General features: G+C 53.0%; 1 protein-coding gene across 10 annotated transcripts in view; it reads left to right on the plus strand.

The window, feature by feature from the left end:
* Positions 1–13,966, plus strand: part of LOC129077226 (transforming acidic coiled-coil-containing protein 2-like) — a 125,196-nt gene that overhangs the window by 11,910 nt on the left and 99,320 nt on the right. The window lies entirely within an intron of this gene.

The raw sequence follows: 13,966 nt of genomic DNA on the forward strand, positions 1-13,966 counted from the left end.
GTGCCCGGCAGGACGGGTCAGCAGGACCTGTCTCCCCAGCGCCTGGGTCAGGGAGGTTTTCCACGGCCAACCCCACCCCCAGGCCTGGTAGTGAGCCCCTTCCCCTGCCCCCACCCCAGGTAACCTAATCACCTGGCTCCGAACAGCTGCACAGAATCTAGAACCACCCCCTGTCCCCCGCAAACACGTCCCCAGCAGCCACACCTACCAGGGTGGGAGGGAGGCTGTGCTTGTTCACCACAGACCCGAGTTTTCCAGCTGCCGTCTCTACACTGTGATGTCCTTGTCCTGGGAAAGCGTCAGGGTGGGCAGGGGGGCCCGCCGGGCGTGCGTGCGTGCGTGCGTGCGTGCGTGCGCGTGCGTGCGCGCGTGCGCCGTCAGCAGGCCCCAGCGCACTGCATCCTGGTCTCCCCTTTCTCCTCAGGGCCTGCCTCTGGTGTTAAATATTTTAGCAGCCTTCTGATTCAGACCAGGCTGTGAAAGTGTTTCTCTGTTTCCAGGAAAGGCACTGGAACAGGTCTGATTACTGATACTTAAATGCCCTCTCCTTTTGCAGCGCATCCAGGGAGTGTTTGGGAGGAAGAGTCTCCGGGGAGGGGTGTGTTTACATCCTGGGAGCGAGCAGAGCAGGATGGGCCGAGAGAGGACCGAGGACCGCAGTGCGAGGGGACTCGGGGCAGTGCCGAATTCTCAGGCCAGGAGCTCCCACAGGTGGAAGGGAGCAGGGATCCTAAAGCTGCCCCAGGTGAGAGAGGACAGCCCGGAGAGGAGGGACCGGAAGTGAGGCCGAAACCGGGCCAGAAGGAGGGCGAGTTAGGAGTTCAAATCCTGGCTCCAACTCCAGGGCCATGTTGGGGGGTCATCCAGCTCCTCCCAGCCTCGGCTTCTTCACATGTAAATGAAGCCACCACTGTCCCCTGGGGTTTAAAGGTCAGAGAAGGCAAGGCACGGTGTACTCTGTATAAAGCCGGCTTTCGGTAGCCGGTGGCTGCAACTGTTGCAGAGTGGGGATCTGTCAGCTCTTAGCCCACAGACAAGGTCCCTGAGCTGCGGGGAATCCCGCAGGCCACGCCATCTCCACGACCCTGCAGCAAATATGCACCCAGGCTGGGCACTTGGGAGGGACGCCAAGGGGTCCCCTTTAGGGAGGAGCTGAGGCCGGCACTCAGGACACGCAGGGCACAGATGTCTGCACAGGAAAGAGGGGCGGGGTGAACTGGCAGGTGGGCAGGCAGGTGGGCTGGCACCCTGCGGGAGATGAGCAACGTGTGTGGTTTGTCGACCCCTGGTCCAGCTTGCACATTGCCGAGGGAGCAGGTGGCTTGCTGGCTCTCGTCTCCTCTCTACGTGTCTCCGCCAAGGGCTGCACTTCCCCTCCCTCCCTGGACCTCAGTGTCCAGGATCAGGAGTTGGGTGTCATGATTTCGAATTCTCTGTCTAGGAATGTCTGCTCAGTTACGTGTCAGTGGTCATCTCAACAGAGAGCGGGCCTTGGCCTCTGGCCAAGAGAGTGTCCTGACGTCGTTTCTCTGGGAATGTCAGGCCAGCAGACATGGCTCTTGGTTACCCAGCACCCGGCACTCTGCATGGCGCCCACTGGGCACTGTGTACGCGCCTGCTGAATAATTCAACCCAACTCGCTATCAGGTGCATTGGAAGCTTCCTGTCCTAGAAAACCAGGCCAGACAGGACTTTGGAGGCAGATGGCCTGGTCTAATTTCTGGCTCTGCCATGACTCTTCTTCTTCTTTTTTTTTTTTTTTGAAGTGATATCTCATTGTGATTTTATTTTTTTATTTATTTTATTTTCTTTATTTTTTCAAATACATTTGTCTCTGCCTTCCCCCCACCACTTTCCCCTGCTCGCTCCCTCCCTCCCTCCCTCCCTCAATCCTTCCCCTTTGGTTTTGTCCATGAGACCTTGCTACACGTTCCCCAACCCTCCCATTCCCTCCCTTTTCCCTCGTCCCCCCTCCCTCCTTCCCTCTTGTCTCTGTTGGTTTCTTTTCCTTCCAGTGTTGTTGGTCTTATTTTCCTTGCATCTTTGTATTGTTGGTTAGGTTCCACTTATAGGTGAGATCATATGGTATTTGTCTTTCGCCCCCTGGCTTATTTCGCTTAGCATAATGCTCTCGAGTTCCATTCATGCTGTTGCGAAGTTTAGTAGTTCTTTTTTTCTTTCTGCTGCGTAGTATTCCATTGTATAAATGTACCATAGTTTTTTGATCCAGCCATCTACTGATGGACATTTAGGTTGCTTCCAACACTTCGCTATTGTAAATTGTGCTGCTTTGAACATTGGGGTGCATAGGTTCTTTTGAATTGGCGTTTTGGGATTCTTAGGGTATAGTCCCAGCAGGGGAATCACTGGATCAAAAGTCTGCCATGACTCAGACTTGGAGCACATTCCTCAGCCACTCTGAGCCTGTTGCCTTGACTGTATAATGGCACCACATGGAGTTATTATGGAGATTACAGAAAAATAATATGCATGAAAGCTTAGCCTCATGTCCATCTGGCATGCAGTAAGCACTTACAGATCAGGGGTAATTGTTTTTATTATTACCATCATTTTTATCACTACTACCATCATTTGAATGATGCTATTACTATTATTAAGGCATGTTGCTGATAAACACTTGCGCTTTGACACACGGACTTGTTGAAATTTGCTGAAGTTCATTTGCACCTGCCCCCGGTTCTTTGGAATGTGTCACTACCCTCTAAAGCTACCTCCCGTCCTGTAGCCCCCAGCCTCCCCACAGGGGTGGCCTCAGTGTTGCAATATTGTATCTGAAGCAAGGTCAAGGCGTCCGGCACACATGGGGGAATGCATGCATTCTCTTCCGTGGGGAAGCTAGGGCTTTGGGGTTAACCTCTTGCCAAGAGTGGCCGCAAAGAGGCTCAAACCTACCATTTGTGGGAGGGAGGGAGCGCCTGTGTGGGTGAGCCTGGCTGGGCTGCACCCGCGGAACGCAAGCTCTGAGTGCATTTTCTGGGACAAATTGCCCCGGCTATCTTGGCACGGACGTTTGGAGCTGCTAGGCCATCCTAAAGCTCAACCGTAGAGGGAGGGGCAATGTTGTTGCAAGTCCGGCCGGCCCTGCCTGCCAGCCAGACACTGTAACACAAAAGCTGGAGGAGGAGACCCTTCCTGGCAGGTGACCCAGCAGCTGGTATTTATATGTGCGTGGTGAGAGCTGGCCGAAAGTGAGAGGAATTCTGGAGAGAGGAGAGCGCTGGGCCTGGGCTCGAAGTCTCGGCTTAGGCCAGACTGCCTTTCCTGGCCACCTATGGGGGATGCCTGTGGCAGAAGCTCCTCCGGCGCTGGAGGCCTGGTGGCAGGGGAGCCCACCCTTTGAGGAGGGGCACTCCACCTCCCCCCAGTTCGCGGGATATTAGAACCACAAGGACCAGCAGGACCTTCAGCATCCTCATTTTACGGATGAGAAACCCGAGACCCAGAGAGGCTGTGCAACCTCCTTCAGGCCACACAGCATGTCAGGGGCCACTGGTCTGAGTCACAGGGAAATGCAGGTCTTCTGGCCTTGAGACCAGCGTCCTTTCCAGCGAACCCACTGGCACTCTGTGAGTGAGCAAGCCTCACGTTCGCTGCGCACAGCGAGCGCCCCAGGTAAGCCTGGCGTGAACCGATGCTGTAGATTGTTTCCTGGGGGTGCTGGCCATGGTGGAAAGTAATCCCGTCCTGGGGTCGTGTCTGAGAAAGCTGCCTTTGCAAGGCCGCTCTGGCTGTCTTTGCAAAGCGAGTTAACCTGCTGCCTCTGTGTGCCGGCCCTGCTTGCCTTTGCTTGTAGCCGATAGCGTTTGCACTCCGATGGCAGGAAAAACTCTATGAGGAGCGAGTTGGACAAGCAGATTCTCAAATTCCCCACGATTCGGGGGGTGTGCGGATGCTGTTGCGGGGAGGGCCGTCTCAGATGAGAGTAAACGTGGGAGAAAGTTTGGCTGAAGCTTGAGTTTCATCATCAAGCCGAGGGAGTCTGTGTAAGCCATTTATTGAGGAAATTCTCTGAAGATACAACAGTCTGTTTCAAGTTTCTTTACAAACAGTTGGGCCAGGAGTCCTTGGGAGATAAAACACTCTTAATGATCATTGCCGGTTTTCGTTTAGTTTAGGGTTTTGCTTTGTTTTGTTTTGTTTTTGTAAGAAGATGGGAAGTTTATCTGTTAGAAACCACCAGGCTCCCTTTGAATTAATGTTTATAGCTCTTACTTGGTTCATATTTTATCCTCAGTGGAAAGGAATTTTTCTATAGACATGGCCCACATCGGGAGGTGGGGTGTTCTCTTCCGAAGCCCCCTTCGCATTTGGCATTTGGGGACTACACCTGACCCACACATGGGGGGCAGTACGCATTCCGGCTCCTCCCTGGCCATCCTGAAAGGCCACTGATTTTCCACGTCTCATAAAGGACATTGCGTGTCTTCTCGTCCAAATCCCCTTTCCTTTGATGTAAAAATGGGGAGAAGGTGCAAGTGCAGAGGCAGGGCCAGACTTTAAGGGCATCAAAGGCAGGAACTTGCACATGGCGGGGAGCGGCTGGCCGGACTCCTGCGCCCTGGTCCCAGGCTGTCCCCTCTGCCTTGCCCCTCCTTACATTCGTCGCCCCTCACCCCCCTCCCACCCCGCCAGACCACATCCTTGTTCGGGAGACTGTACAGGCTCAGGCAGATGTAGTGCCCCTGAAGTCTTCGCCACCCTCCAAGCCCCCAGGGGACCCCGCCCCCAAATAGCCAGTGTCCTTTGCTTCCACTATAGTGACAGACTCACTGAAAAGTAGGACTAGGCCAAGTTCCAATACAGGCCCTGCAGCGCCCATCGCAGCACCGCCGGCCTGTGTGTGAAGGGGGCTTGTGTGCACTCACGGAGAGCCCCAAGGCCACGCCTGGAAACTCTGGATGGGGCTGAGCAGTCCTGTGAAAGCTGCCCCCACACATTTCCTGCCTGTATTTTGGGTTCCAGCTGACATTTCATTTTTGCAGGGGTGGGAGTAATGGCTGAATTTTTCGAAGGCCTGAATCCCGCCTACATATTTCTCTCTGCCTTGACAACTACGTTTTGCTGAGTTGTAGTTCAGGAATGTACCTCGAAGCATGGACAAGCCTTCATGGAATGTAACTTAGAAACCCAAAGCAATGATTCCTTCTAGAGAAAAAAAAAAAAACCCAAACAAGAGCAAAAGCTTCCTCTGACTTCACTGGTGAAGTGCCTCTTATGGTATCAGTGTGAGGGCTGAATGCACCAGAGAGAGCTGGGCGCTGGCCCTGGGCCCCTCGCAACATCTTCCTCTGCGGACATGTCCAGAGCACATAAAAATACCGCAGAGTTGAGCCCTTCATCACTGTGGACTGGTTAGGAGTTCCGTTTGCAAACACGTAGCCCATGTGTGAATCTGGCTGTGTGTGGCGTGACCCTGAGTAGAAGACGTCACCACTCCAAGTCCGTTCCCTGCTTTGTCAGCTAAGGACGGTGCCAGTGCCCAGCACGTAGGTGCAGACAGGGACGGGGCAGAGAGGGGAGGGGGATGTAAGCCACCTAGCAGACTGCCAGCTGGGTAGTGAACGCTCACAAATGTTAGCTGTAAGGGTGGTCATTTAAAAAGGTTTTTCAATTGCCTTTTGGGTTATTTTTTTAAAAATCTGATTATTAAATGGGGAAGGCAGCATGCAAGCTGTCATGTGGGTGGTATCTTGCCATCCTTCAAAGCTGGCAGATGATGGGATCTTCTAGGGGGAGATGCTCTTGTGGTTTGGGTTTCTGGTGGTTGGGTGAAGCCCCAAGATGCTGCCTCGCAGGAGAAAGGGGCCTCAGGGAGCCGAGAGGTTCTGGGCAGAAGGTTCGGCGGGGGCAGCTGGCCCTGGGGGAGGGGAAGGATGAGCACTTAGCTGAGAGTCAGCACAGCGGAGACTGAGGCCGCCGGCTGCTGGCTGGGCGCTGGGCAGGGCTTGGCTTTCTGTCCTGGAGGAGACCATGCTCTGGTTCCAGACACAGCACTCAGGCATCAAAAGGGCCAAACAAAGGGCCCTCATTGCTTTTGCTCCCCATTTGTAATTAATGGAGGTGGCCACTGGGACTTATCTAGAAGGTATTCTTCATGAGGCATGGATTTCATCTCTTCTGTTCACTCTTCTCTCCCTATACCTAGAAGTACCGAATGCATTATAAGTGCTCAAGAAAACATATGTTGAGTGGTTTAACCGTATACTTCCTTATCATATGTTACTATGTATATTCACGCAGAGATTTAACTCCCACTACCTGGAACATTCTGTTCCTCTTCTCCTGGTCCCCTTCTTTTTCTTAGTAGCTCAGTGCCTTGCTGATGCCTGTTACTCACGCCCCACTCACAAACCCGGGACCGTATCTGTATACCACTCATGTTATTGTCTACTTACTATTTTTCTTGACATTGCTTCATTTTTATTTCAATGTATTACTTTAGCTTTTGTCCTAGGTAATGTCAGTGAAGCTATGGGTTTGGTGTGCAAGTCATCTATTTTTTCCAAATACGCTTTACATGCATACCTATTAAAATACCCTAATAGAAGTAATCTTAATATGGTCTCATCTTCTTAGTCTCTAACACTCAGCTTCAGTATTCCCTCCTCTGGAAAATCTCCCCTACCTCTTCCATTGCTGATGAATATTCCTTCTCTGCCTCTGTCATGGGGTAACCATTTCCTCAGGCGACCACAGGAGCGAGCACAGGGACCACGAGCCATGCTGCTTTGCTCGGTGCCAGGAACACAGCAGGTGCTCAGTAAGTGATTCTGAGCAACTGCATGATGCCCCTCGAGTCTGGCAAAGGTCGTGCTGTTTGGCCGCATGTGGGTGCCCTGACTGGATGTCCTGCGGTTCTCTGAAGACAGCATGCCATAGGTCAGGGCCCCCGGGGCCCTAAGCGGCCACCTGAGCGCCCATCAACAAGTCAGGGCCATGGACCTCCATTCGGACCCCTGCGCGCAACAAGCAGCCCGTGTGCTCCTGGTCTAGGGAGAGCTCGGCCTCTGTCCCTCGGCCTCTCACACTCCCTATCCATTTGCCAGCCGGCCTTGCCCGTTTCCAGGGGCTGGCCTTGTCGCCCGGATCTCTCCATGTGTCAAATGGTGGCATTGGCACTCTAGGGAGGGGCCCTTGGCCCAGTGGGGTGGAGAAGGTCAAATAGGCAGCATGGATAGAATTGCATAGCATGGGGGTTCCTTGACTCTCATGAAATAACTTCTAGTACACACGCCGTACCCTCTGGTTCTTTTTGCTGTGGATGCCAGCGGCCCCGGTATCTGCTGGTGGTCTTGGTTCCATACTCCCGCTTCTTGCCTCCAGCATGAGTCTGTCTTCCCAGACAGGGCCCTGTCTCATACATATTCCGATGCCCATGGGCATTTGGAGTAGTGATTGCAGGCGCTTAGTGAACATTTGATTAGTTCACGGTTATTTATGTGTCAGGCAAACTTAGACACAGGTTTGTAGCCTTTGGTAGCCTGGCTTCCACTTTCATGTGGCTTGTCACTACTTAGCCAAAACAAAATATTGTGGCCATCGCAGAGTAGTAAAGAAAGCTGCAAGCACGCAGCACAGCGCAGCTTGGGGGTTGGGGCTGAGGGTGTTTCCTAGGCACTCTGCCGTTTGCTATTAGCTCTCGTTAGTGCCTAGATGACCCCTCTGCTGCGTCTGAGGCCAAGGGAGCAAGAGGAGTAAAGAGCTAGCCTTCAAAATTCCCTCCCCAGTTCTCGCCCTTTGGAGATTCAAACAGATATCTTAACCGATGCAGTGATGATATCTGGGATTTCCTTCAGAATAATCTGAGTAGCAGAGGGGAGTGAGCACGTGAATTAAACACCACTGGCCCTGATGTGGTAATTCTGAGCTGCGTAACATGCATGAGTAATGTGGTTCACTACGCTGTTCACCACGTAAGCTTTTTAAAAATCTTCCAGACGCCTCCTCTGCCACTAGCCAGGCTTTGACACTGAATATGTCACTCTCCTTCTTTGGGTCTTAGTTGGATTCTAGGGTTCCAACAGCACAAATTCTTTCCTATAAGGCAGTGTTTGTGCATTTTCTCCCGCCTTCCCCCAAAGGAACCTTCTCTCCAAATAAAACCTTACGTGGAACCCAAAGAGGAAGGATAAAAGTGGACAAGCCCTGCTGGTGGGCGCCCTGCGGGCCCCCTAGGCAGCCTTTAGGATGACTTCAGAAACCCTATGGCTCTGGAGGACACCGGCTAACAGCTGTCGCCCTGGGGCGTTGCTAAAAACACTCACACAGACTACATTTCTGTAGGGACCTTGGCCTTGTACTTAGACCCAAGAAATCCTTAAGACATAAAGATGCATCCATGGATGCTGTTACTGAGGTCCATCCTTCCTGCTGGTGATTCAAGCCTTTTTCCCCTCCTGTAGATTCAAGGGATCCCCGTAGGGAAGGCACACACATGCATCTGTCTGTCTCCCTTTGTACCAGCATTTCGTTGTTACCCTCACCTGGAGCAGGAGCAGAAGGGTCATGCAAACTCACTGGAGCCTCAGGCTGCCTATCTGGGCAGCAGTTCTGTCCACGGCTCGGATCAGGGCTGCATGGGTGACCTAAGAAGAGTTTCTGGTGTGGATGGATCTCTGTCACATTGGGAGATTTGGGAGCTCGTGACCACATCTCTGATCATGCATGGCTCTGTCCGAATGCTGGCTGCCCAGCATCGTGGGACTCGAAGTTTGGGATGCCTTAGAGAGGTGCCGGCAGTTAAGCCCTTCTCAGCCAGAGCATTCCTTCTGCAGTGAATGGTCTTAGACTCCGGAGATATTCATGAAATCCAACATATTTTCATAAAGTCTTTCAAAGAGGAGATTAAATCACAGTAATAACCAGATGCCTACTGTTTTACTTTCCTGTGGCTGTTGTAATCAATGACCATGCAGTTGGCGGCTTAAGACAGTACAGATTAATATTCTGACAGTTCTGTAGGTAAAACGTCTGGCACTGGTCTCACTGGGCTAAAATCCAGGCGTAGGGCTGTGCTCCTTTCTGGAAGCCTTAGGGAAACTTCCAAATCCTTGCTTTTCCAGCTTCTAGGGCCTGCCCACACGTGCTGCTGGCTCCTGGTCCCATCCCCCCTCCTCCAAGCTAGCCACACAGCACCTCCGAATCTCTCTGACTCTGCTTCCATTGTCGCTTTTCTTTTCTCTCTCCTCTTCCTTCCTTTTACTTCTGAGGACTCTTGTGATTACATTGGGTCCACTTGGATAATCTAGGGTACTCTCCCTATTTTAAGGTCAGATGATTACTGTATTTTGCCCTATATAATGCGCACCCATGTTTTTGGCCCAAACTTTCAGGAAAAAATCGTCTTGATTTTTAAATTCAATTATGTATTTATTTATAATGTTTAGATTCTTGTTTTTTGTATTATAAAGGAGTTTTAGCGTTTATTTTTTTAACATATTATGGTACAAGAAATTTTATGTACAAATAATTACAAGACACAAGAATAGATACAAAGTATTTCAGGTATTACCCATGTATAATGCACACCCTGATTTATCTTTCGAAAATTTGGGCAAAAAAGCCCTGGCATGTGTGGCTCAGTGGATTGAGCACTGGCCTGCGAACCAAAGGGTTACCAGTTTGATTCCCAGTGCAGAGCACATATCTGGGTTGCAGGCCATGTCCCCAGCAGGGGGTGCGCAAAATGCAACCACACGTTGATGTTTCTCTTCCTCTCTTTCTCTAAAAATAAATAAATAAAATCTTTAAAAAATTTTTGAGCAAAAAGGTGTGCATTATATACGGCAAAATATGGCAGCAGCCTAAATTCCATCTATAATCTTAATTCCCCCTTGCCATGTAAATTACTATATTCATAGACCTCAGGATTAAGATGGGGACATCCTGGGGTGGCGGGCTTCATCCTGCTGACCACACCAATGGGTTTCAAAGCACCATGGTGCCGGGCTGAGTCAGGAAGGAAACATATCTAGCAGTGGGGGAAGGGCTGCTTCGTGGGAAAGAAATGGCACCTCCAATGCGCCTTAGCTCTTTGCCTTATTGGAGCGCTTGAGCTTGCGAGGTGGTGAATGCTTTTTACATCAGCTGTTGGTACATATTTAAAGAAATTAGCCTATTTGAGTCTCAGTTACCACATTTGTGAAATGGGCACATTACGACTGTGAACAAGGGATCTATTTAAATTGTCATCAGACACGTGGCTCTTAAAAGAATGGCATTTTTAGAAAATAATATTTTAATAGAAGGCAATGAAAGCCGACTTCTTTAGTCTACAGAGAATTCTCATTTGGGGCCATCAAGCCTCGGGCGTCTGTTTCTTTAAGAGCAGGAAAGGAAGCGTTGAGTCATGTGTGAGTCTCTTGCCCTTTGGTCCCCAAGTATATAAAATATAGCAATGCTTTCTTGACACTGAACTTAAAGTTGGGAGCCTGGCCTCAACTTACAGCCACAGGCTCTTCTGGATGGGGGCCTAGCTGCAGAAATTTCCAGAGAAAAGGTGATACATTACAATAGTGTGAGCAGGTAAGTGTCACTTCTGGGTGTGAAGTCTATGATAGCCAAGGAGTTGATTGGGGCCATGTAAGGTAAAAAACAAAACCAAACCCACAACTCACAAATAGAAACAGGGATGCTGGCTGGAAATATGGCAGTGGGCTGTGGTTTGCATGCAGTCTCCGCCTACTTCAGAGGGTGCAGCAGCCCTGGAGAAGGCAGACAGCACGTTTTGGAAACGGTAGAGTACAGTGCACTCTAAGGGTCTGTGGTTAAGCAGCATTAGGTCTCCCAGGTGAAGAATATGGTTCCAGGAACGACCCAGGCATCATTGCATCCCAGTCTTGTTTACGGGGCCAGCACCCCGTCCTCCTCCTCCCCCTTAGACCTCAGAGTTGGGGCAGCCGCCCGTATTTGGCCTTCTCAGTTATCTCACACGCCAGTACCTTCCCCTTGTTGCCATGTGTAGTGGAAAGCGCCGTGGAAAAACTAGGAACTGTAACAAGTTGTCATGACTCAAAGACTCCTGGAAGAAGTCTGCAGGCATTCAGGAGCAGCAGCGGTCTGTCTGACTGTCCCCTGCTTGCCCTGCGGCCGCCTGGGCCCCTGGGTGCGCCTGGGCGCGCCGCGGGCCGGCCCGCACATTCCTGGGCCGGGAGGAGAGCGCCGCGGGCGCCCTGCTGGAGCAGCTGGCTGCGCTGCCGGGCTAGGAGCGCCGGGAGCTGGGGGAGGAGCCTGGCCCGGCCGCCGCCGCGCTCCCAGGCATTGGCCTTTGTGCTGCAACTTTGCCCGAGCCCGTCGGGGTGCCTGGCTTCCCCTGTCCCCGCCCCGCGCTGTTGCCCCGGGAAAGTTTGCGTCCGGCTTCGGGTCTGCGGTGGAGACTGCGTGTGCCGCTGTCCGGCTCAGAAAACTGAATCGCTTGGGGCTCTTTGGCAGCTGTGTCCCCAAAGGAAGGCGGCTCCGTGCTGGCCATGCCCGATAGTCCCGAGGCTGGTAAGTGCGCTGCGGCCATGCTCCGGCGGGAGGGCGGGCACCTAGGGCTAAGCAGGGGACTGGCACCCCCAGGACCTTGGCCCCAAAGGTGTGCTGGGGGTGGAAGCCAAGGCTCATTCCATCTTTCCCCAACAGGGGCTGGTTAAGGGGAGGAAAGTGGTTAAACATACATTAGTTTCCCTTGCTGGCAGAGGAGTGTGTCTGGGGAAGCCGGCAGGGCCAGGCGCGTCTGCCTGAGAGGCTCCTTCTGTTGGGCTGTGATGTCTGTCGCTCAGGATGCGCGCCCTTGGTCGCGGTGCACGCCTGTGGCTGGTATCCCTGCCCATGGCTGAGGTCCGCGCCCGTGTTTGGGGTGTGTGCAGTGACCGGGGGCTCCACCCGGGATTTGGGTACATCCCCCGTGGACCGGTTCCACGCCAGCGCCATGCGCGCTGGGCTCCTTCCGAGTTCGTGTGGTCCCACCAGACACCCCGGGTGGGCCACAGCGGTGGGCGCGCAGATTAGCCATAAAACTGCGCTGGATTTCCTCTGAGATCGGGACTTTTAAATTCTCGAATACTTACGTCAGCGGGCCGGGCGCACTTCAGGGCTCGGGCGCGGCACGTGACCCTCTGGAGCTTCCCCTCGGCGTCCTTGGCTCCAGAGTCTTCCTCTGCCTTTGGACCGTCCTGGCAATGTGACTTCAAAAGGACTATGATTCATGGCACAGCTCAGAGCCCCGTCTGCAGCAAGCTGTTGCTTGGCGCCCCTGTGACGATTGTAGTGCTCCCCAGTGACTGTCTTTCCTTAAACTGGCATCCTCATCATGTTATTGTTATCTTGTGCCTCTGTCAGATGTTAGGACAGAAAAATGTGGTAGCCGGTTAAAATATTTGACTGAAATAGAAAAATGTGTCTCCCAGGCCTGGGAGGCCTGGGAAGGTGGAAATAGAGAAGTTTAGGGAAGGGCAGCCAGGGGGCTGGGTTAGCGCGTGTGCACCTCTCCTTCTGCCAGCGTGCATGGGACTGTCCCCAGCCCCATTGTCACAGTACATGGAAAATCAAGGGTCCTAGTGCAGCTTCCCATCTGTTCTTGCCAGAGGAGGGTGAGCTTTGTGGAAGGTGGAGAACTCTGTTCTAGTTTTTCGGGGATTCCTCATTGAGGCCACCTTTCCAAAGCTGTTTTCTTCATATTTGGAAATGACTGCAGAAAGGCCTGCACCCTGGTCCCGAGGCTGGGTTTCTTCAGTGGGTTCATCCATTCAGATGCTCCGTGAGTTTCACAGGGGCCTGTCCTGACAGTTGATGCGACTCGGAGGAAGGGTTTTGTCCGGCATTGTGGAGAGTGCGTGGCCGCCCAGAGCGGAGGGCTTTCCGACCCTGCGACCCTGCGGTCAGGCTGGGAGCCCCTCCAGAGAGCGGGGCTGGGGGTGCGGGGCTGGGGGTGCCCGGCAGGTGAGTGCAAGGGGGTGGAGTCCCACAGGGCTCCTTCTCACAAGCCCCGCCCCCACCAGGGCGGCCTCTGAGCAGGAAATAGGACACCACAGGCACCTCAGCCCTCCAGAGCCTCTTTGGTTCCTTCCTTGTCACCAGTCACTCATCAAGACTTACCTCCCCCTCCAAGCTTCCGTTAGGCAGGCAGCATGGGGTAGGGCGCGCAGGCATTCCTGCCTGCGGAAGCCGATGGAGCAAACACACCCCATGCGGGAAGCCCGCTCAGAATTAGCTCCTACACTGTCTGTACATGCCCCTCCTTTTTGTCCTCTAGGCTTGGGTGCTTAGGATTGTTTTAGCTGAAAGAAAACTTAAAGATCTAGGCTTCCTTTCACAGCCTTGGAAAGGGAGACTCCAAGAAGTCCAGGGTCTTGGCCACAGCCACACGTGAGAGTGGACTCAATCCTAGGACCCAACATCTGGCCTGCCTGGTGTTCTCTCAGCTCAGTCTTGAGATGAAGTGGACTCTTTGGTTCCATCCTGCGTTGTATGGTGGTTATTTATATTTGTCGTTTCTATGGAGACAGACACTGGAGGACTTGTCTGGTTCGCAGTACCGCTCCTCGAGAGTGACGTGGTGGGGGGCAGGGGGATGGTGGTTGGAGCGAATCAGCCACAGCTCCTGCTTTCCAGGAGGGGCGCGTACGTGTATGTGAGCATGTGAGTGAGTGTGGTATAACTGAGCGTGTGCACCTTGGGCAGTTTTTAGGGTGAGGAGACGGCCCCAGTGGGGGGCGGGGTTGGTTGTCCCAGTGACTGGAGAGAGCACTGCTGTCACCTGGCTGGAGAGAACCGGGGGTGTGAGCAAGGGACAGCCCTGCACAGCCAAGCAATCCTCACCCCAGATGCCAGTGGCACCCCCTGTGGAGGACACCACAAGGGTTTGAAGAACTGGAAGAGACCAGTTCTAACCGGGAAGATGAGAGATGGGAGTCTATGGGCTGGCTCAGCCCCGGCTGCAGGTGTGGGTGAGGCTGGGCCAAGA

Source organism: Pteronotus mesoamericanus, unplaced genomic scaffold (genome assembly GCF_021234165.1).
Source record: "Pteronotus mesoamericanus isolate MK-2021 breed Mesoamerican mustached bat unplaced genomic scaffold, CSHL_Meso_final contig_657, whole genome shotgun sequence".
In the NCBI taxonomy this organism is placed as follows: Eukaryota; Metazoa; Chordata; class Mammalia; order Chiroptera; family Mormoopidae; genus Pteronotus; species Pteronotus mesoamericanus.